The 24,618-nt window shown below is 33.9% G+C and overlaps 1 long non-coding RNA gene across 1 annotated transcript; it reads right to left on the bottom strand.

Moving 5' to 3' along the window:
- Window positions 1-1,662: 1,662 nt before the first annotated feature.
- Window positions 1,663-4,384, bottom strand: LOC128559483 (uncharacterized). Its single transcript, XR_008372394.1, has 2 exons — window positions 3,644-4,384; window positions 1,663-2,774 (listed from the first exon to the last, which is right to left on the bottom strand). It is a non-coding gene; the product is annotated as an uncharacterized LOC128559483 (long non-coding RNA).
- Window positions 4,385-24,618: the final 20,234 nt, after the last annotated feature.

The following is a 24,618-nucleotide window of genomic DNA, read 5'->3' as shown; positions in this document are numbered from 1 at the left end:
AGTATAAAAACAATATGCATGGCTACATAATCTGGAATGTGTTGCATTATGGGGATGATCCGACCAGTATATCAAGAGTAATGTGCCCCTGATATAGTAAAAAATAGCAATATTTACCAATTTTTTACAACTGTATCATTTTTGTTTAAAGAAATCTCGAATAAACTTAGAAAATTGTCTAAAATAGACAATGTGTACGGCCATAGGGTCTTGCAAGACCTAGATTTCAAGCATTTTCAGACTAGCAAGTCCAGAGTTATCTGTCCCTGTTATATAAAAAGTTGCAATATTTGACAATTTTAACGCTCTAGTTTGAACATTTTCATAACAATTTTGATCAGATTTAATGGCAATGTATACGAGCACAAGCTCTTGGAATAACTCGATTTTGGGTATGATTAGACCAGCTTGTCCGGAATTATGTGCTCCTGATTTATCACAAAAGCTGTCTGTTAACAGCACACTTGAAGGGGTTTAGGAGATACAGAGCAGACATAAAATTGAAGGCTTTGAGTTGTGACCTTGACCTTGAACCGACATGGGTGACTCATGGGTTCTGCACATTGTCTTGATGAGGTGATCATTTGAACCAAGTTTTATGAAAATCCTTCAACATGTTCAAGGGGTTTCCCGTTTAGGAGATACAGAGTGAACACAAAATGTTACGGAAGGACGGAAGATGGAAGGACGGAAGTAGGGAAGGATGGACAGAGACCATTCCTATAAACCCCACCACTTGTGGCGGGGGAGTTATAAACACCACGACAATAACCATGGAGGAAATGACCTTCAATTCAGCACCTAAAAAATTTCATATTGTGATAATTGCCTACAAAAACAAGTCCCAGTACGGTACCGTACCGTATTATCGTTTTCTAACAGATGGTTAACCACCTTAAATATTTCTAACAGGTAGTGAACCACCCCAAGTAATCTGAAGACTGAAATATTTCTAATTGTCACTCAAAAATGTTCTGGTATGTAGGACTCTCAATGAAAATTATCTTATATCATATATGATAATAAATCACCTTAAATTATGTCCAGAAGTTGTGTTGAGCTACCTTAAATAATTCTTCCTATAGTAAGTTACTGAATTAAACCAACAGGCTACTTCTAATCAGGCCACAGAATTATATAAAGTGTGTAGTAGACCAAAAACCTATCAAAGTATCTTTCAAGTTCAGAACTGACTAGTACTGAAATAAATAAATTTCTTTTTAATTCACTGCACAAGACATTATATTTGAAAATTTCTATTAATTGACTATTTGAGAAAAGTACCTTGGACCTTTCATCAATGAAATTTACCAAAATTCTCTAATATAAAGCAAAGAAAACCTGTAATTTGTTCAGGATAATATTAAACAGTAATGTTCAAATCAAATAAAAGTACATGTCATGAATTTGTATACTGGGTATAAATACTCAAACAGATTTTCTGAAAATCTATTAATAGAACAGTTTTACTTTATGCTAAAATTAGTTAACCACTGGACCAATGAAAAATCAATACTACCTTGTAATGAGGATGTGGAAAATTGCTGGAATCCCAAAATGTGTACAAGTAACTAATAAATGGGGATCCAGAAACTGAATCAAAAAAATAGGACAAGTCTAAAAATAAATTCCACTGACTTAGATTAATAACAAAGTACTGGCTTGTTGAATATACCTTTTAATTGTTAAATATATTGTTCTTTTATTTTGATGACAGTTTCAATAGATTTAAGAGATAAAATTTAGTTTGAAAAGAGATAGATAGAAGATACATCCAAAGAACTACAAAATACATTATAGCTATTTGATACAACATGCAGAATCCTTCACCAATTATAGTTTAATTCTGTTAAAATCCCCTTTACCAAGTTAATGTGACTTGTGAATTTTCTTTCTATCTTTTACAATAGCACATCATCTTGGCTGATAGTGATTCTTTTTTTTTTTCATTTGTACTTTATTGAAATCACTCAAAAATCCTAACTGATTACTGAAATACTAAACAGTTGTAAAGTTTCAACCTCCAATTTTGAAAAATTTTGATTGATTTAAATACACATTAATTTTACATTCACTCTAAACCTGTATGATATAATGAACACAATTCTCTCAGATCACTAGCTGTTTACTGGAGGAATCACCGTGTATAAGTCAAATCAAAATAACTGTAGACCAGTCTGTAAATACTGTCTCTTCTGTCAATGGTAAACCTGTTTCCAAACTTTTCCATACACTAAAAGTTTTCATTTTACTAGTATAATCTTTCTATGTATGTTGTTTCGTCAGAATCACTGGATTTTTTCTGTATCCTAAACTCGGTGTTGTCGACCTCTGTAGTTGACTTTGTCAACACTAACATTATTCATAAAATTTTTTCACTTGACAAATTAATCACCACATATGTATAAACATCAACATATGTGTGAAGTCTGGAGTACATCTGACATTGTACTTATAATATAAAATTCTGGTTCACGTATTTTTTAAGAGTATCCTGCACAAAGCTCAGCAAAAATTTCTCTCAGAATTGGTAATTTATAACTTAATGTTACTTCAAATACTTGTCAATCTGACTGCACATCATTTAACGACCACACATTTACAGTTGACACCTCATCACAAACTCTCACTGGGGCTGCATTATTGTACTCGCCCTTACTTGGAACTTTACCAGTTATAAGAAGGAGAAATGTGGTCTGTTCTGCTCTTTATTATTTCCTTAGTATCTGTTCTACCAAGGCATTTCTCAAACTGTACTCTACTCATATCTGGTTCTGAAAATAGACATAATCATATCTGGTTCTGAAAATTGACAATCAATACAATTCGCATTGTTACAGAATACTAACTTGATTACTAATAATTAAATATTTTAAAATTATGTATACTAGGTCTTTATTAATTCATTCATAAATCATCATGATAAAACATATTTAAGCACAATGGTCCATTACTCCAGAAAAGATAAAAGAACCTTAAGGCCTCAACAGATATTAAGTTCTAGTTGTACAACACTAATTATCTCAAAGATGTACAATTTTAAAATTGTACATCTTTCACATTCAGACAGTATTCCACTCCCATTTAAATAACAGAGCTTTACCTAGTAAACATAGTGCATTAGGTACTGAAAAGAATGTAACCATTCTTAATAAAAAATAATATCCCATGAATTTGATTATGCATGACACAAATAAGCCATGCCATGAGAAAACCAACATAGTGGCTTTGCGACCAGCATGGATCAAGACCAGCCTGTACATCCACGCAGTCCGATCAGGATCAATGATGTTTGCTTTCAAAGTCTATTGCAATTAGAGAAACCGTTTCATAGCGAACAGTATGGACAAGACTGAGCAGATGCTGGTCGGACAGGCAATATGTTGGTTTTCTCATGACGCGGCTCAAATCATACAAAATAGAACATGTCCTAATCTGTAGGTCAAGAAAGATTTACAAAATCAAGGAATAGCATCGTACACACGATAACATTTGGCTGTACATCTAAAATTTAATTGGTGTTGTACAACAAAAACCTACCGTCTGTTGAGGGCTTTAGAATGAACTAAAATAATTAATAAACAATTACAGTACAGTATGATCTACTATCAAATGACAATACAATATATTTTACATGACTCACCAGACTTTTGGAATCTGTAAACCATAAATGAACAGGAACAATGCCACACCACTCATGACAACTTCCGCATTCATTCTGGTGCTGCGCTATTTTGTGTTGATGACATATGTATTTCCATGTTTTTTTCCAGTATTTATTTTGGAAATTTTATGGAAAATGTAGACAAGCTTACTGTCGCCGAGTGGCTGCTCTTAAATTTCTGAATTTTGTAAGCAGACTTGACAAGTGGTCCAATTCAATAAGTCCTTCCTTCCTGGCATTCTGGAAACTGGATAAAGTCCTCATGGATCACTAGTGTAGGAAGTCCGAATGTCACACAAACTGTCCTTTTTTACGAACCATATTTACATCTATAGAAATACTTCACAGTCTGTTCCGGTACTCTCGACAGCTAACAGTTACTGCCTAAAACTGATGGCAAACGTAAAACAAATGACAGACGTAGTGAGACGAAGATTCGTCAACTTTTTAGCCAAAAAACTGCATCAAGACGACACTTCCGCATTGCGCCAAAACAAACGACTGCTTTACGAAACCGGTGAATGTCGTTAAAAATCCCGCGATAAACTTAGATTTAAAGCCTCAACGAATAGTTTCCTTCTACCTTTTCCACTAAGACGCCGATTATTGAAGATTCTCTTGGAAAGCAAGCAAGAAATAAGTAAAATTCAACACACTTAAATTTTTCGACTTTACGTAAACCGAGATCATTCGCGCATGCGCACAAAATGTATCGAACTACCTTAACCTAGTATTAACACCTTTACCACTATATACAGTCATATACTGATCAACTGGTATTTTGAAATGACGGACAGTATTGTTTAAATTCCCAATTCATTCAAATAGCGCTGTCCCTATTTTGTCAGCTTTGTTTTATATGTTATGTCAATTGTCTATGTAGGTAGTGTTACGTCCTTTAATCACCCCCTTCGGTGCTCGAGGATGTGGACAGTGATGTACAGTCAGTTTCCGCTCATTGACTCGGTCAAACCGAATCTGCTATTTGTTTCCTCGGTATATTCAATGCTTTCAAACGATCCTCATCAATTTTATCATTACAATGTGATATTGTTTTAATAATGTACACAATTTATTTACCCAGATGACAAATTGTTAATTCCAGCTGTTTGTACATTTGTTTTTTACATAATATTGTCGAGATAGCAATATTTCTGTCAAGTGTGACCACGTCCATTTGTTTCACAAAGGAGTGTATAAGTCGTGGTGCAAGGACTTCAAGTAATACTTATTTTGACCACTTGTAAATATAAGAAGCTGCTAACATTGCTTAGTCAGTAAATAGGAAAATTTCTCAAAGCATATTGTTTCAAACAGGCATTTATCTAACATTTAATCGAAAGTTATTAATAATAATTACCAGTAATATATTACCAATAACCAAATTAAGCCAGTCTGAGAATGTTCGGGAGATCTCCTAAAAGTATGTTAATTTCCAGATATTTTGTTCTTCAAACATTTCCGATTCTGTTTTTTTTTTCTGATACATATTAACTACATAAAATATACGTTTATCTTATCTAATGTAATTTGTTAATGTTAACTTCAAAGCTGATGTTCTTGACAAAATGAACACTACTATTGAAATGGGTATATAAATGAAATAGAAAAGTATTTTTACAACTTAAGGATTATACTCGTCCTTATTCTTTGGAAATGGTCGAGTGTGTTAAAAATTATTCTAAGAAAACCAAAACGATTTTTAGTAGAGTGCTTCTTTGCATGAAAAAACTGCCATTGCTTAAGGCTATTAACAGAGACAGATTAGAAATTCTACTCTATTCAATAAATAATCTTTAAAAAGATTTGTCACAGAGCGATTTTCAGTTAAAGAAGAGAATTGCTTCCATAACTAGATAATTATTTCACAGACCAACTTATCCGGTTTGATTTAGTTGTTTCATTTAGAAGATTGCGTAGTACAATTGTAAAAGTTTAAAAAGTTTCTGATTTTACTACTCAAACCTGTGTTTAGTGCATCGAAATAACGATTTAAAGTACAATTTTTAACAAATACGAATCGTGGTCACTATATTTACTCTATTGTTTAAAAATCTCAATTAATTATTCGTTCATTTTTTTCATAGATATCTGAATCATAATCTCTTTTTTCTCTATTAAAAACTTTACATTGATCAGCTATTAGAAGAAATTAACTTGTCAAACTTTAAACTTGTTAAACTCTAAATATATTTTCAAAGAGCATAACCTGTCAAATTCATTGTAATAATTATGTTAAATTAAATTCAAGTGGAAATATTGGCTCAGCTCATAGTGTGTTATTAATACATCTTCGGCTTTCTTCCGCGTACTATCACTTTGCAACCGAATATATGCATGTGAAGCATATCATAAATTGTTAGTAGGACGTTTTCTGAAGCCACCACGTTTTCCTTTTCGATTTGTTAATATAGGCATATCGTAAAATTGACATTCCTGGCTGTTTTTCCAGTGCAAGTAAATTTATTTCATATCAGATTCTGTTTCCGATCGATAGCCAGTATTACTAAAACTAGTTTTAAATTTTGTAGAAGAAATATAAATATTATTAGACCTGGATAAGAAACAAAATTAAAAGAGACTGAAATTCTCCTTGAAATGATATTCTAATTCGCAGATATTTCAAATGCTTCTGGACAAATTCAATAACCTCTAGTAAAGAAAATTAAAGCATCGGGACGCAGAAAAATACTTGATCACGGCCCTTGATAAACACAAGGTTTAGGAAATATCGAAATGGTGTTTGTTTTCTGCTAGCCTTGAAATAGGTTCACGTGACGGAATTCTACCAATTATTGCATACAACGTTGAATATCGAGTTGTATGCAAACAATCTTTAACACTCAACATTGTGGTGTACTATTTGGATAGAGTCTGATTTGCGTGAGCGCACATTTCAAAACATACGTGCACGTTCACAGCTATACATGCATATGATGCATACAATGCCAAAGCCAGTAAATGCTAGTTATTTAAAGCATTCACTAGATACATTTATGATAATAAAGCATTTTGTAGTGTCATGTTTAAAATCTTCTTTTGTAGTAAGTTTAAAGGTGTCAAAAGTCATACTATACTGGGATTTTTTTTCGGAAAACTCAGTCTAGAGTTATCATATGATACTATAATACAGTAAAAGAGCTGAAACAAATAATTTTGGATGGCATGGTATACACGTCATTTTATATGTAAATTTTTGCTTTAATTTTTTACGTTTCAAATATTGGTATAATTACAAGTCGTTTTAACTTTTTTCTTTATGCTTTAAAGCAGCGAATCTCCCTCAGTTTGGGCAATAGTTTTCAACATGTTTATTTGCACCAAGTTTAGCATAAAATGTATGCATGACACTGAAAAAAAAGATAAAGTGCGTGAAAATAAAAGTTAGATTTTGGTAAAAATGCAAGAAGTAAGTAAGATATCAATTTTCTGCATTATTTCAAAAGTGTTGCAACCTTATGTCAATCTTTTGGTTATTTGTAAGAATATCTTGCAAATATCTTATGTCAATAAGTTTGTACCACTAGTCACTTTCAGAGTGCTTACTTTTTATGGATTTTTGAGAGAAATTGTTTTTCACCTAAAATGTATGTAAATCAGAAGCTATTTCAAATAACAATGACAGATGCCTCAAATTACAATATACTTGATGTGGTAAAGCAAATGACAGGTCTTGTTATCATCCATGTGTATGTCATCATGATTTAGAATGGATGCTTAGACACATCTCTAGCTATATTAATAGAAGACAGTTTGCTGGCAGTGCAACAAAAAATTTGTCCGTAAATTTGTTAGAAAGGCAGTCAGGATGCTGGACATACATATAAATACGACCCACCAAAACTTCAGCTAGGTCTTCATCTCAAGCCTCACCATTCACTATCGCCACAGCCAACTTTTCATTATTGAAATTCTTCTTGGACGACTTCAACGACACACCAAGCCGGGAAATGTTACACTAGGGAAAATGTCAAACTCATACATCAAGAATAAGATTATGAATCCTGTCTAAGTCTGTTTTGGACGGTATTCGCTTTGTCAATATTTTCATATTGTTAATTAACAAGACATCCATTGTACCTACGAGCAGACAATTTATGTTGTGGTATTTAATTAAGTTTATGCGTATCGTCCTCGCTACGAGGAGTGGTTTCTAAGAAAATGATTATGTTTGCTGAAGGCAATGTTGTTAATATATATAGAATATATTTCGCGTTTGTTTTTAAAGTGTGTTTGTCGTTAAAATTGTGCTACTGATACTCTATTGTTGTAGATACTGTGTTTTAACATTTATGTAGAAGGCCATATTGGAAATAAGTTGTATGTATACTATGCACTCTTAATATGTCACCTTCTTAAAATAAAGTTATTATTATTATTATTATTATTATTATCATTATTATTATTATTATTATTATTATAGAACCAGATATTATTCCGCAGTATTGAACAAAAACAGTATATGTGTTTGTTTCAGTGTCAGATCGAAATATCTTTCACCGACTGAACATCAGATAACAGATTAACATGACAGTCGCAGCCATACGCGAAAATGTAAAATCGTGTGTTTACGAAGGAAATATATATCATCAAATTATACCAGTTTTCCCCGCGCAACGCCACGCACATTAGGTAACGTTACAAGCAAAATCATGACGTCACAACGTTTATATAGCTGGTTCGAACATGCTTTTAAACAATTAATTGTTGCAAAGAAATTTTAATAGATTGTCATTAATATAGTCCTGAAAGTTTTTGTGGCGAATAGCTGATCACCTCATTGTAACATCGGCACACCTATAAATTTGCAAATAATTTGTATTCACTCTAACATTTATGATGACACTAAATTTTAAACTAAATATTTTCTCGCGAACTTTTATTTGGCTAGGGAGTAGTTTCGTTGTAAGTTTTTTAAAAATCTTTTTTTTTTCTGTGAATGTTCACTTTCTTTTGAGTTGTGACCAGTTTCATTGTAACTACTGAACCAGATAAAAGTGTGATATATCTGATTTCCTCGTTTTGCCCTGATTTCGTATTAGATCTATAATGATGTATATTTGACACATTTTCCTAATACATAGCATTCATAGTGTAACAGTGAAAATAAAAAAAAAAACGAAATTGCTGTTGTTTGAAATAAAATGAAATTTATAAACACATTCCATCATGATTATATTTGAGTTAATTACTGACAATGTAACATGAAATGAAATATTGTTAATAATCATGTTATAGAAACTAAATAATAACCTTACATGGTTCAACAGATGAAATAAGGAAGATGTAATAATTTCGCGTTGTATGTATTTGTTTAGGTTGGCGTGGCCCTTATAGACAGGGACCCTCACCCTGTATTCATGAATCTTGCAACATCAAGCCGTAATAATGAAATAAATGAACTGGCACGCAGAAAAGTGCCATTCAAATATTCCAAATTTAAATGTAAACACAAAGTCACCGCATCCGAATGTTCAAATGAAGTAAGTATAATTATACTTTAGTTGAGCACTACCACACTAATGCATCAAGCACCACCACAATCCGATAATATTATAATACAAAATTAATTCAGAATTAACAGTTCTGTCAGTTCTATATTATTCAAGAATTTTAAAGATGAACTTACGTTTTTAAAGGTGTAGCACTGTTGAAACAAAACTGCATGTCCCTTTTTACTGAAATAATTAACCTTAATTCATCTTAAGATAGCTGTATTATTTTAAGGTAGCATTCCACAGACAGCAATCTGCATACATTTTAAGGTATTGATATTAATTTTTAAAGTAGCAGTCCTAAGGTAGTGAGTTTTATATATTTTAAGCTATTACTTTGATAGGAAACGAAAATAAAGTAAAATAAGGTGTCATCATCCTTAGCCAGCACTACAGACACTATCTTTCGGTTCAGCCGGTGCTGGAAAAAAACAAGAATATATGACATTATACATCCCTTGTGAAAATGTAGCGGTGCCTTAAACATGTTTTACTCAGCTGAAACACTCGGCACTCTAATGTTACACATTCAAAATGCAATCAGCACACCAGACATCACCGACTAAGGAGAAGACACAAACAAAGGATAATGGAATATTTAAATAAAGTAAAGATTCTGTCTATATTGCCCAGTTTCTTTTAGTAAAGACTGTGCTATTCTTTAATTTAAGTTCCCAGTTGTATGGGTAACAATAGTTGAAATTACTATCTATATTTTTTTAGTTTCTCTTGAAAATAAAACAGGGGGAGTGTTGGTCTATAAAATTTAGTTTCTTTTAGTGTAGACTGTGCAGTTCTTTAATTTTAGTTTCTACTTGAATGGATAATAACTGTTGAAATTACTATATATATTTTTTTTAGTTTCTCTTGAAAATAAAAACAGGGGGGGGGGGAGTGTTGTTTTATAAAATTTAGTTTATTTTAGTGCAGACTGTGCTATTCTCCAACCTTAGTTTCCAGTTGTATGGGTAATAACAGTTGAAATTAGTTCTATAGTTTTTAGTTTCTCTTGAAAATAAAACAGGAGGGAGTGTTGTTGATTAATACATGCCCGCTTCCTACACCTATTTATTATCAAAGAGCTATTAAATGAGCAGCAGGCGACCTTGGGAGCACGCGCAGTGAGCGGCGACGCAACTCATTATCCAGCTGCCTAGGCCCTATCAGATATCTATTCAGGCCCCCGCCAGCCCCCCGGAGGTTTGTAGGTGCCGTCAACCGTATCGTATCAACACAATAAACAAATGATAGTCCATCCATCTGTCGGCTACCAGTTTCTCTATTTCAGGTGCAAGGTTTGCTAATACTGCCGTCAACCGTATCGTATCAACACAATAAACAAATGACAGTCCATCCATCTGTCGGCTACCAGTTTCTCTATTTCAGGTGCAAGGTTTGCTAATACCATTTAGCCTTGTGTTCAGACACTATGAAAACTTAAATACCAGTTTTTCTGCTGTATTAGAATATATATCCAAGAAACGAATGTAACCATGTAGCCTATTGATTATTCTTGATTTTCACAATATTTATATAAACATTTCATCCCAGTCCTAATTAAATAGTTTATAAATGAAATGGCACATACCTTTGAACAGTTTCCAATGACATTTTTACTTCTAAATTTCTATATCATGACACACAGTCCATTTCTATAATGTATCCTTTCTTGGCGGATTTTATCCGAACATGACTACACTACGGCGCAGTGTTCACAGAGGCAGCATGCACATTTCACAGTCTAAATAGATATTTCTAATTTTAAGAGAAAATTCGACTATAACAATTAGAGAAAATAACAATGAAATCAAAATAGAACCATGCAATTCATAATACTTTACATAAACTTGATCATTTATTTCGTCTGTTTCGTATACCGGAAGGCACGGAGTGTAGCTTTCCTGCCGTACCACAACCGTATTTCAGTGTGAGTAAACTGTATACTGACCTAGGGGCCTATATAAAAATGTTCAAAATATCATTAGGAAATGAAAATTATGATAAGAAAACCGACTGATGTAAAAAGGAATATTGTCTGTATTAGAAAATTTAGCTATACATGTAGTAGTTACTGACGAAACTGGATACTGGATCAGGTACTATAACCACCCATTTTCACCCATCACCGACTTTTAAACTGTGACGATAATCATTCTGGTGAAAAACTATCAAGAATTTAGGAGAATAGTGATTACAAAATTACACCATAGTCACAAGAATATGCAACTATTTAATTAATAAACTGTAAAATATCCATATTCGGATACAGTGATTGTGCCTACATTATTGCCACTAGAGACTGTGTAGTTACAGAAACATGCCTATCACATGACACTTTCTACCTGAACAAAACCTGGAAAATAAACAGGCATGGGGAATGGTTAATGTAAAATGCATAACAAGTAGAACATTTGAGAAAGAGGCCAAAACTGAGCATTCACGAAATAATCAAGAAATACTATACCAGTGAATTAATGTCCGAATTTGGATATTTTACAGTTTATTAATTAAATAGTTGCATATTCTTGTGACTATGGTGTATCATTTGTTACGGCAGGGTGAAGGTATCAATTTGGAGTAAAATGTAAGATTTACATAGCAAATGACACCGTACGTTGCATATGAAGACGATATATGATACTGCGTGTTCTATTTCTTCCGCCTTTCACAGATGAGGGTGTGAGTCTGGAGTGAGAAATTAATGTTTACAGAGCAAATGTTACTATAGGTTGCATATGAAAGATGTATAATTACACTTGTTCATCATTTATCAGCTTTCCGTCTACGGCCCAACGCAGGTACTATAGAAATCGCATTACAAGGCTGTTTTAATGTCGGGCTGCTGTGACGTTCGTGGTTGCCCCTCTCTATCATTGAAGATATATCTTTGAAGTAAATGGTGTGATCTACAATTTAAGGGGTTACACTGCCGATTCGGTTCATTGGTTAGGGCAGGGTGACGGTATCAATTTGGAGTAAAATGTAAGATTTACATAGCAAATGACACCGTACGTTGCATATGAAGAAGACAGATGATACTGCCTGTTCTATTTCTTCCGACTTTCACAGACGAGAGTGTGAGTCTGGAGTAAGACATTAATATTTACATAGCAATTGCTACTATAGGTTGTATATGAAAGATGTATAATTACACTTGTTCATCATTTATCAACTTTCCATATACGGATCAACGCAGGTACTACAGAAATCGCATTACAAACCCGTTTTAATATCGGGCTGCTGTGACTTTCATGGTTGCCCTTCTCTATCATCGAAGATATGTCTTTGAAATAAATGGTGGGATCTACAATTTAAGGGGTTACACTAACTATTCGATTCATTTGTTAGGGCAGGGTGAAGTTATCAATTTGGAGTAAAATGTAAGATTTACATAGCAAATGACACCGTACGTTGCATATGAAGACGATATATGATACTGCGTGTTCTATTTCTTCCGCCTTTCACAGATGAGGGTGTGAGTCTGGAGTGAGAAATTAATGTTTACAGAGCAAATGTTACTATAGGTTGCATATGAAAGATGTAGAATTACACTTGTTCATCATTTATCAGATTTCCGTATACGGCTCAACGCAGGTACTATAGAAATCGCATTATCAGCCTGTTTTAATATCGGGCAGCTGTGATTTTCATGGTTACCCCTCTCTATCATTGAAGACATAGCTATGAAACAACTGGTGTAATCTACAATTTCAGGCGTTACACTTCCGATTCGGTTCTTTGATTAGGGCAGAGTGACGATATCAAATTGGAGTAAAATTTAAGATTTACAAGGCAAATAACACCATACGTTGCATATGAAGAAAATATATGATACTGCGTGTTCTATCTCTTCCGACTTTCACAGACGAGAGTGTGAGTCTGGAGTAAGAAAGTAATATTTACAGAGCAATTGCTTCTATAGGTTGTATATGAAAGCTGTATAATTACACTTGTTCATCATTTATCAGCATTCCGTAGACGGATCAACGCAGGTACTATAGAAACGGCATTACAAACCCGTTTAAATATCGGGCTGCTGTGACTTTCATGGTTGCCCCCCTCTATCATTGATGATATGTCTTTGAAATAAATGGTGTGATCTACAATTTAAAGGGTTACACTTACTATTCGATTCATTCGTTAGGGCAGGGTGACGGTATCAAATTGGAGTAAAATTTAAGATTTACAGAGCAAATGACACCATACGTTGCATATGAAGAAGATACATGATACTGCGTGTTCTGTTTTTCTATTTCTTCCACCTTTCACAGATGATGGTGTGCGTCTGGAGTAAGAAATTAATATTTACAGAGCAAATGTTACTATAGGTTGCATATGAAAAATGTAGAATTACACTTGTTCATCATTTATCAGATTTCCGTATACGGCTCAACGCAGGTACTATAGAAATCGCATTATCAGCCTGTTTTAATATCGGGCAGCTGTGATTTGCATGGTTACCCCTCTCTATCATTGAAGACATAGCTATGAAACAACTGGTGTAATCTACAATTTCAGGCGTTACACTGCCGATTCGGTTCTTTGATTAGGGCAGAGTGACGATATCAAATTGGAGTAAAATTTAAGATTTACAGAGCAAATGACACCATACGTTGCATATGAAGAAGATATATGATACTGTGTGTTCTATTTCTTCCGCCTTTCACAGATGAGGGTGTGAGTCTGGAGTAAGAAATTAATGTTTACAGAGCAAATGTTACTATAGGTTGCATATGAAAGATGTATAATTACACTTGTTCATCATTTATCAGCTTTCCGTCTACGGCCCAACGCAGGTACTATAGAAATCGCATTACAAGACTGTTTTAATATCGGGCTGCTGTGACTATAATGGTTGCCCCTCTCTACCATTGAAGATATATCTTTGAAATAAATGGTGAGATCTACATTTTAAGGGATTGCCGATCCGATTCATTTGTTATGGCAGGGTGAAGGTATCAAATTGGTGTAAAATTTCAGATTTACATAGCAAATGACACCGTACGTTGCATATGAAGACGATATATGATACTGCGTGTTCTATTTCTTCCGCCTTTCACAGATGAGGGTGTGAGTCTGGAGTGAGAAATTAATGTTTACAGAGCAAATGTTACTATAGGTTGCATATGAAAGATGTATAATTACACTTGTTCATCATTTGTCAGCTTTCCGTCTACGGCCCAACGCAGGTACTATAGAAATCGCATTACAAGGCTGTTTTAATGTCGGGCTGCTGTGACGTTCGTGGTTGCCCCTCTCTATCATTGAAGATATATCTTTGAAGTAAATGGTGTGATCTACAATTTAAGGGGTTACACTGCCGATTCGGTTCATTGGTTAGGGCAGGGTGACGGTATCAATTTGGAGTAAAATGTAAGATTTACATAGCAAATGACACCGTACGTTGCATATGAAGACGATATATGATACTGCGTGTTCTATTTCTTCCGCCTTTCACAGATGAGGGTGTGAGTCTGGAGTGAGAAATTAATGTTTACAGAGCAAATGTTACTATAGGTTGCATATGAAAGATGTATAATTACACTTGTTCATCATTTATCAGCTTTCCGTCTACGGCCCAACGCAGGTACTATAGAAATCGCATTACAAGGCTGTTTTAATGTCGGGCTGCTGTGACGTTCGAGGTTGCCCCTCTCTATTATTGAAGATATATCTTTGAAATAAATGGTGTTCTACAACTTAAGGCGTTACACTGCCGATTCTGGTCATTGGTTAGGGCAGGGTGACGGTATTAAATTGGAGTAAAATTTAAGATTAACAGAGCAAATATGAGCATATGAAGAAGATACATGATACTGCGTGTTCTTTTTCTCCCGCCTTTCACAGATGAGGATGTGAGTCTGGTAATTTATCTTTACAGAGCAAATGATACTAAAGCTTGCATATGAAAGATATATAATTACACATGTTCGTCATTTATCAGCTTTCCGTATACGGTTCAACGCAGGTACTACAGAAATCGCATTACAAGCCTGTTTTAATATCGGGCTGCTGTGATTTTCATGGTTGACCCTCTCTATCATTGAAGACATAGCTTTGAAATAAATGGTGTGATCTACAATTTGAGGCTTTTCACAGATGAGTGTGTGTGTCTGGAGTAAGACATTCATATATACAGAGCAAATGTTACTATATGTTGCATATGAACGATGTATAATTACACTTGTTCATCATTTATCAGCTTTCAGTATACGGCTCAACGCAGGTACTACAGAAATCGATTAACAAGCATGTTTTGATATCGGGCTGCTGTGACTTTCTAGGTTGCCCCTCTCTATCATTTAAGATATATCTTTGAAATAAATGGTGTAATCTACAATTTAAGGGGTTACACTGCCGATTCAGTTCATTGGTTAAGGCAGGGTGACGGTATAGAATTGGAGTAAAATTTAAGATTTACAGAGCAAATGACACCGTACGTTGCATATGAAGACGATATATGATACTGCGTGTTCTATTTCTTCCGCCTTTCACAGATGAGGGTGTGAGTCTGGAGTAAGAAATTAATGTTTACAGAGCAAATGTTACTATATGTTGCATATGAAAGATGTATAATTACACTTGTTCATCATTTATCAGCTTTCCGTCTACGGCCCAACGCAGGTACTATAGAAATCGCATTACAAGGCTGTTTTAATGTCGGGCTGCTGTGACTTTCATGGTTGCCCCTCTATATCATTGAAGATATATCTTTGAAATAACTGGTGCGATCTACAATTTAAGGGGTTACACTGCCGATATTTGTTTATTGGTTAGGGCAGGTTGACGGTATCAAATTGGAGTAAAATTTAAGATTGACAGAGCTAATGACACCATACGTTGGATATGAAAATGATATATGATACTGCGTGTTCTATTTCTTCCGCCTTTCACAGATGAAGGTGTGAGTCTGGAGTAAGGAATTAATATTTACAGAGCAAATGTTACTAAAGGTTGCAGTTGAAAGATGTTTAATTATACTTGCTGATCATTTATGAGCTTTCCGTGTACGGATCAACGCAGGTACTATAGAAATCGCATTACAAGCCTGATTTAATATCGGGCTACTGTGACTTTCATGGTTGCCCCTCTATCATTGAAGATATATCTTTGAAATAAATGGTGTGTTCTACAATTTAAGGGGTTACACTGCCGATTCGGTTCATTGGTTAGGGCAGGGTGACGGTATCAAATTGGAGTAAAATTTAAGATTTACAGAGCAAATGACACCATACGTTGCATATGAAAATGATATATGATACTGCGTGTTCTATATCTTCCGCCTTTCACAGATGAGGATGTGAGTCTGGAGTAAAAAATTAATATTTACAGGGCAAATGTTAGTATAGGTTGCATATGAAAGATGTATAATTACACTTGTTCATCATTTATCAGCTTTCCGTCTACGGCCCAACGCAGGTACTATAGAAATCGCATTACAAGGCTGTTTTAATGTCGGGCTGCTGTGACTTTCATGGCTGCCCCTCTCTATCATTCAAGACATATCTTTGAAATAAATGGTGTGTTCTACAATTTAAGGGATTACACTGCCGATTCGGTTTATTAGTTAGGGCAGGGTGACGGTATCAAATTGTAGTAAAATTTAAGATTTACAGAGGCAATGACACCATACGTTGCATATGAAGATGATACATGATTCTGCGTGTTCTATTTCTTCCGCCGTTCACAGATGAAAGTGTGAGTCTGGAGTAAGTTATTAATATTTACAGAGCAAATGTTACTACAGGTTGCATATGAAAGATGTATAATTACACTTGTTCATCATTTATCAGCTTTCCGTCTACGGCCCAACGCAGGTACTATAGAAATCGCATTACAAGGCTGTTTTAATGTCGGGCTGCTGTGACGTTCGTGGTTGCCCCTCTCTATCATTGAAGATATATCTTTGAAGTAAATGGTGTGATCTACAATTTAAGGGGTTACACTGCCGATTCGGTTCATTGGTTAGGGCAGGGTGACGGTATCAATTTGGAGTAAAATGTAAGATTTACATAGCAAATGACACCGTACGTTGCATATGAAGACGATATATGATACTGCGTGTTCTATTTCTTCCGCCTTTCACAGATGAGGGTGTGAGTCTGGAGTGAGAAATTAATGTTTACAGAGCAAATGTTACTATAGGTTGCATATGAAATATGTATACATATAATTACACTTGTTCATCATTTATCAGCTTTCCGTATACGACTCAACGATCATTTGAAACAGAATGTGGTTTGTCGCAACATAACGGTCAATAATAAGATGACATTAAACAGGAGACTTCACTCACTTCAAACATTGGCTATTGGTTAGTTTCAATGTACATGTTTCATTTCCAGAAACAATACTCCCTTTCGTAATTACCGATACGTTGAAATTAAAAGTTCCACAATGTTGAAAACATATTCAAAATAATAATTGTGATACAATAATAAGCACAATATTTGCAATAAAGGAAATAGATACGTGTTTAGAACATTTTTATTTACATAAGTCAAACTGTAACATTGCTGGTTGAAGAATGCAATTTAGCTTAATACTTCAGTGATACAAAAAATAGCATACAGTGTATTAGTACGTGTAATGCGTATGAAAGAATTAAACTATTTTATGTTTATATACATCTTCATTAAAGTTTACACTTATACAAAAATCTATCATTTATATTTCATTTTTTTTTTTTGTTAAATTCGTAAGTTTATTACTCTGAAAGAAGATGTTTCAAACAATCGTACAGTTTTGTTACAAAAGGAATCTGTTAAAAGTTGTACGCATGGTGTTTAACTATTTTAGTTTTCTGTCAATGATGTTAAATAGCGCTGTCTGAGTACCAATTACATGGTAAAATGAAATTGATCTGCTTTCAACGGCTATGCCATTTATTCTAATGGAAAATTTCTAAAAATCAGATTAACGTATCTTGTGATTACAAATAAATTGAGAAATCTAGCGTTTCTATATCAAGCCATCAGTAATACATTTTAACGAAGGTTCGTATTGAAATTTGAAACAAATAGATTAAACTGTCATGACATAGAGATACTCTTTCTTATGTAAGTCATGTTTTAAATATTACATTACACAAAGCGAATATTTTGGCGCAGGAGAATGGAATCACACGTCTTGTACATAAAGATTGTTTCATTTATAATCTGCAGCTATTTCCAATTACAAATGACAGAGACCGCCTGTTAGAATATACAATTTGCTGTCGTGTAGAAAATGACAGGTCTTGTTATCACTCTTGCATATGTAATGATGACAGAGAATCGATGCTAGACATTGTATCTATAGCTATTATGATTATCACCGGGGATATTTTCTTGCCAGACAAACTACTAGCAGTACATATACTTGAAATGTTGTTTTTTTTCGGCGCAGCCGTATAACATGGACTTAGACCTATATTCTATAGTAACCGGGGCACGGAACAGGTGCGCACTGAAAAGATAAACCATTTAATACTTAATTGATGCAAAAGCTTCTAGGTTTTATTTTTTATTTCAGGTATTCTATTCAGCTGCTTTATCCTTTTCTGCTTTTATGTGTGAAACATGGATTTAGTACCCGGCTTTCATTTTAAGAACTGATTTTAAATCTCGCTTTCAGGTGTTTTATTCCTCGCATATGTTTCGCCTTGAGGATAAAATTCCTTGACAGTACAGTAAGGAAGATTTAGATGGAGCAGTTGCCAAAGTAAATACTAATTGTATTACTTCTTGAAAATTCTGACCAAGCACGAAATTATTTCAGAATCAGAACATGACATCAAATCATTTTGACCTTCTGTCACTAAAAGGATACCTATTGATCATTTAAATTTGTTGTTTAGTTGAAATATTTGCAAATGAATCAATTGCTCATAGATGCATATCCAAATCTTTTCTGTCTGTACATCCTGTTTAATGCGCCAAACACTGTTACCTCTACGCCATTTGTCTTTTTTAAAGACATTTCTTGTTCATTCATGGCAACGGTTGTAAAAAATACGAAAGATAATTTTTAATATATGTTATTTCCAGTGACTGAAATATTTAAGCGTTAAAATTGTGTTAAATCCATAAGCTAATATATGGAGACGGAAGCTTTTAGATGCATTGTATAGGCATAGCTAGAGATATATTTTAAAATGTGTATGAAATTACAACTACCACTGATTTAAGTGGAACATACAGCTTCGTTGTTTTTATTAACAATACATGGAAAACAAAGAGTTTTAATTACATTAACTGTCACGTCCTATTTTTCCATATTCTAGTCTATTTTAATTAGAAAAATAATTTATATTGTACGTACATTCGTAAACTATAAGTTTTGTTAAAAAAAGGGCGGAAACTTTCATCGTTCTATGCCATCAAAATGCTTCAGAAACATCTTAAAACCCGCTTATTAAGAAATCTGCCGTTTGATAATTTTATATATATATATTTCTAAGTCATTTGCTCAAATACTGAATGAGTATTTCGTACCAACCTGCGTTGTATAAATGCCCACCACACCCCATCTCGTTGTAATTTGATTTAAGCGAAATCTAATATGGTGACCTATCAATTTTCTTTTTGTTTTAGATTAGGTAGACATAACCAAAGGTATGTGCAGAGTTTGATTAAATTCTATTATGTGAAACTCGATAAAATAGCAGAAGTACCAACTTAAAATTGACAAAAATATGAAAAAATAGCCCTTGGGTCTGCTGAACAAGTATTCTTTTCTTTACATGTTCTTTTGATTTCGCTGAGCATGTTTCAAATAGATATATTGTTTTCCGTTATAAAAATGCTTAGATAATCAAATTTATGCTGATTATTGTACTTTACTGAAATATATTTTAGGATTACAGAAATTTTGAAAAATGTTTAAAATAGCACCATGTCTAGGGGCAAATTAAATAGAAACAAAGCTGGTGACCTAGTATTTTTATTTCATTTTTCAATACATCATAACATGATCTTTTAATACAAAATATTTCATCAAAATCTATTATTGAGAAAACGAATACGAAACTGTAGCGAGCGTCCTTAAAATGTGCTCATGACATTACAAATCTGTTATATTTTAAAACATAGCTAAATAGTCAAGGAAGCAGGATTTATATTAGATCAATATAATTGATAACGGAGAAATCATAATGGCGACTAGCTATCATTGATCCTGCCGAGCTAAAAATCGAAACGAAGTCGATTGTCCGAAATGTAGATCATTTTGCTTTTTATACCTATGATTATAATGAATCGCACGAATGTTTTTCGCAAATTAATCAGAAGGCAGAATCTTGTTGAATATTGAAACCTCGTACCATTGAAATATGAAATTGTTCTCGATGGAACTTTATGCGTAAACATGGAAATGTGATTCTGGTTTGAACACTTCGTGATGTATATCAACGATGGACATGCATATTTTTATACCAAACTCCGAGTAAATAACTAAATTCATTTTTTTTTCTTAAAACTTGAACATGTAGTTTAAAATTCTGAAATTACATTATCATGTAAGGTTTATAACTTTTTCTGTATTTTTTTGTGTTTATACTTTAAACTCAAGTACAGATGAAGTGAAACATCAAAATATCTTTTGAACTAAGGACATTTTATTTAAAAGGTGACCAGACATAATATAGAAATAATTATTTATCAAATCACGTGGGGAACAAGGGACAATACGGAAAGATCAATAAAATGACAGAAGGTTTCAGGAATCAGTTTTGTTTATATTCCCAGGATTCTCATAGGAAAGAAATGCGATAATGTCTGTCTACATTAAATACGTGATTTAGAATAGAAATGTACTATGTTTGTTAAGACTCGGCGGAAATTTTGTTCAAACACTTAAATATCAATAAAGACCGTTAATAACAAAGCAAAGCAATGCAATCAATTTAAAAATCATTATTGTTGAATATCTCATGAAAAGTGAAAAGTTTTCTTGTGTTAAAAAATGCAAATATAGCTTATTCATGAGGTCTGGATTTCACTTGCATGCTTTCTGATTCCATTATTTTCTTATTTTGTATTCCAAAATTGATTTATTTTTCATAATTTGAACATGTCTAAAGGATATCTAAATATATTCACTCTTTCATGTATTTGCAAGTATATTTCCTAGAAATTATTTGAATGTGGTTTTAAAATGAGAAAATATGTGTTTTATTCTGTTGTTTCCATAGTTCTCTCAGATCTATTTCTGTTTCAAAATCAGATTGCATAAATTGCACGAGATTCATTTAATTTGAATTTGCTCCATAGGAGTGTTTCCATTGATATTGCTGGAGATAAAAATCTCTGGCATTTGAACTACGATCGTGATATATGACACTAAATATAACTCTGGAAAGTACAATCCATGCAGAGTTTAACCATTTAAGACAATGGGAGATGTCTCGGGTTTTGCAGTTCTTATTTCTACACCAACATGGTCATTAGGGCAGTTGGATGACTTAAATCTAAATTGTGACGGCCGTCTTTTAACAACCAACTTCAAAAGCATAACGGTGCATACCAAACATCTTAATACCACTACCTTGGAGTAGGGACCTGCTTGGCTGAGTGTCTTTAAATCGCTTGCGTCTAATCGATTTGGGTTCGAAACTTCACTTGAGGTGTAGAAGTATTTATGTGTGAAAGTCAACCACCAGGCAAACGGAAGGTCTTCACCGTTTATAACCATATTCTTTCGTCCTTACCTATACTCTGTGCAACTGTATTATCGTAAAAACTATTATGTACCTAGCAAACTGAATTTTGATATGGTGTTTATGCCATACAAAAATGTTTGTCTTTGATTACCTTAAAATAAATCAATAGTTCAACTTTACGCTCTTGTTCGGATGAGCCAAATTGTACAGGTATTCACAAACTATAAAAAAACTATATTCTATAATGCCTAAGCTACAAACACCTGAGGTGTTTCGTATACTGAAATTATCTAATTATATTGTCAATGATTATAAAACAATCGTGGATGTTACAATCTGTCTACCTTCCTGATTTTACCCCGAATACTATTGGACATCGCACCATACTCCGAGATGTTAGGACGGTCTAAAAAGTAATTTGATTGGAATTTAAAATCCATCTATCGCCTCCCTGAAGCATGTATGAACAAGAAAATAATTTACCTGCCTGTCAGAGACTGCCTGTAGATGGATTCCCCGTACTTCTTAATTGGTGATAGAATTGAACAACACAACCTTTCGTAGCAATATCCATGAAGCCTGTCATGATAAAACATTTTAAATTTAGACAAAAGAAGAATTCATCGACAGTAAACAATACCGTCTATAGGTGCAAAATTAGCTAAGAAATTGGGCCGTTAAATCAATCAACAATGTATGTAAACAGAAACTGCTATCTAACACCGATGAAAGTTTAAAGAATCTGGAGATGAAATTCTGGTAATACATTTGAAACTTGATTTATCTCATCAAATTGAAACAGTATTTTATTTTAAGTCATCAATATCGAACCTTTTTGATTGTCCTCAAAGCCACATTAACTTTGGTTTTATTTTTACAAAGTGACGACTAACGTATTTCTATTGAATCACTTTTATTAAAATAGTTCATTTAAATCATTAACTTTTGTCTCTTTTTGGTGTTATCGCTCTTAGACAATAATCGTTATGTTTCCAGACCGGAAAAAGTAGCCACCTTAAAACTGTCTAATGGGCATCAACAATGCTCAGCATATCATGTCAAAGTCAGGATTTTGTGTCATTTTGTCATACTGAGTTGCGCAGTTGGTCTTTTCTTACGAATACACACATTATGCGTTTCTTCTTTATGGAATTTTACTATATTAAGTGCGACGTTTACGTCCTTATATGAAATTTAGTTGACATGATCACTTTCAAATGGGTTTATTCAGGGTTATGTTAGGTATACGTTTTCAAAGTCGTTAAGTATATTTATAAGTTAATGCATCTGTATACTTTAGATAATTCTAATTCTAAGAATATCAATACATAAAATTGAAAACAACATTTTGCACTATATCTTACGTATGGGATGGAACAACAGTTGCCGCAAGAGGAAAGTTACACAAATTGTGCCTGAAATAGATATACAACAACTGTAAGAACTAAAATAATTAAGTGTGAGGCGGAATTCTTGTATTTATTGCCACCCTAAGAGACAAGCGACATGTTAAGCATGTCAAGAAGATTGAAATTCTGAAAAGAGAATTTCTTTGAAACAGAACTTTAAATAAAGTCTTCTATTTCAGTCTGAATCGTGACAATAATGTCCTTATTTGACAAATTACATCCAGGATGTGGGAAACACGCGTCTAGAATATTGACGCGTGATATTTTTCTTTAAGTTAACAGAAGGAAGACATGCAAATAATTACAGGGTTATAAATACAAGATAAATATTTCGAAATCTGTGTAGTTACAGAAACAGTTTAACTGAAGGATTAGCGACACTTGTCCACTAAAATTATATCACGGGAGCTTCTGAAGGCTTTTTGACCATGTAATATATACAAATATATATACAGTTTTTGAAACTCGTTATCTTGAATTCCAAGGGATCAAACGTTACCGAAATTCCACTAAAAGTTATATGAGCCGTGCCATGAGAAAACCAACATAGTGGGTTTGCGACCAGCATGGATCCAGACCAGCCTGTCTGGTCAGGCTGCATGCTGGTCGACCAGCTTGGATCCAAACCGCGCAGTCTGGTCAGGCTCCATGCTGTTCGCTTTTAAAGCCTATTGGAATTGGAGAAACTGTTAGCGAACAGCATGGATCCTGACAAGACTGCGCGGATGCGCAGGCTGGTCTGGATCCATGCTGGTCGCAAAGCCACTATGTTGGTTTTCTCATGGCACGGCTCATATTATGTGCACGTCCTTTCGGAACGTGACTTGAAAATGTCTTCCACATAGCCGGATTTTGAGATAAGCAAGTTCGAGTTATCGAGTTTCAACTGTATTAAAATATACAACAGTACCAACTATCCCGTTTCTAAATATAAATTATGATAAAATCGTATTTGTCTGAGATGTGTCTTAAATGAACAAAATAATTTTCATTTCGTCGTGCATTATTCAATGATTCATAACCAACAAAATGTAACATATGTAATTTTAGGAAAACAAATTACGGTCTTGTTATTTAAGTTATGTAGTTTTAAGTGTACAGTGTTGGAAAGAGTGTTCGGTGGGAATCGTTACCCGAAGACTTGAGAGGTCGCCGAATAAAACTATCACGAGAATATAGTGACACCGTGCGTTCAATTTCGTTACGATACTGAATGATAAAATTGCACCCGTGTAATCCGGCGAAGTGTGTAGTATTGCATTAAATCAATAGTAGAGGTATCATTTTATAATTTTTTCATAGAGAAAGATTCGATCCTTTCAATATATTTACGTAAATAATTTTTATTTGCACGAAAATAATTTCGGCCGTAACGGAGGGGACAAAACATTCGCACCCGTTTCCCCAAAA

The sequence above is a fragment of the Mercenaria mercenaria genome, chromosome 9 (assembly GCF_021730395.1).
Source record: "Mercenaria mercenaria strain notata chromosome 9, MADL_Memer_1, whole genome shotgun sequence".
NCBI lineage: Eukaryota > Metazoa > Mollusca > Bivalvia > Venerida > Veneridae > Mercenaria > Mercenaria mercenaria.
This window is presented reverse-complemented; position numbering and strand designations above follow the sequence as displayed.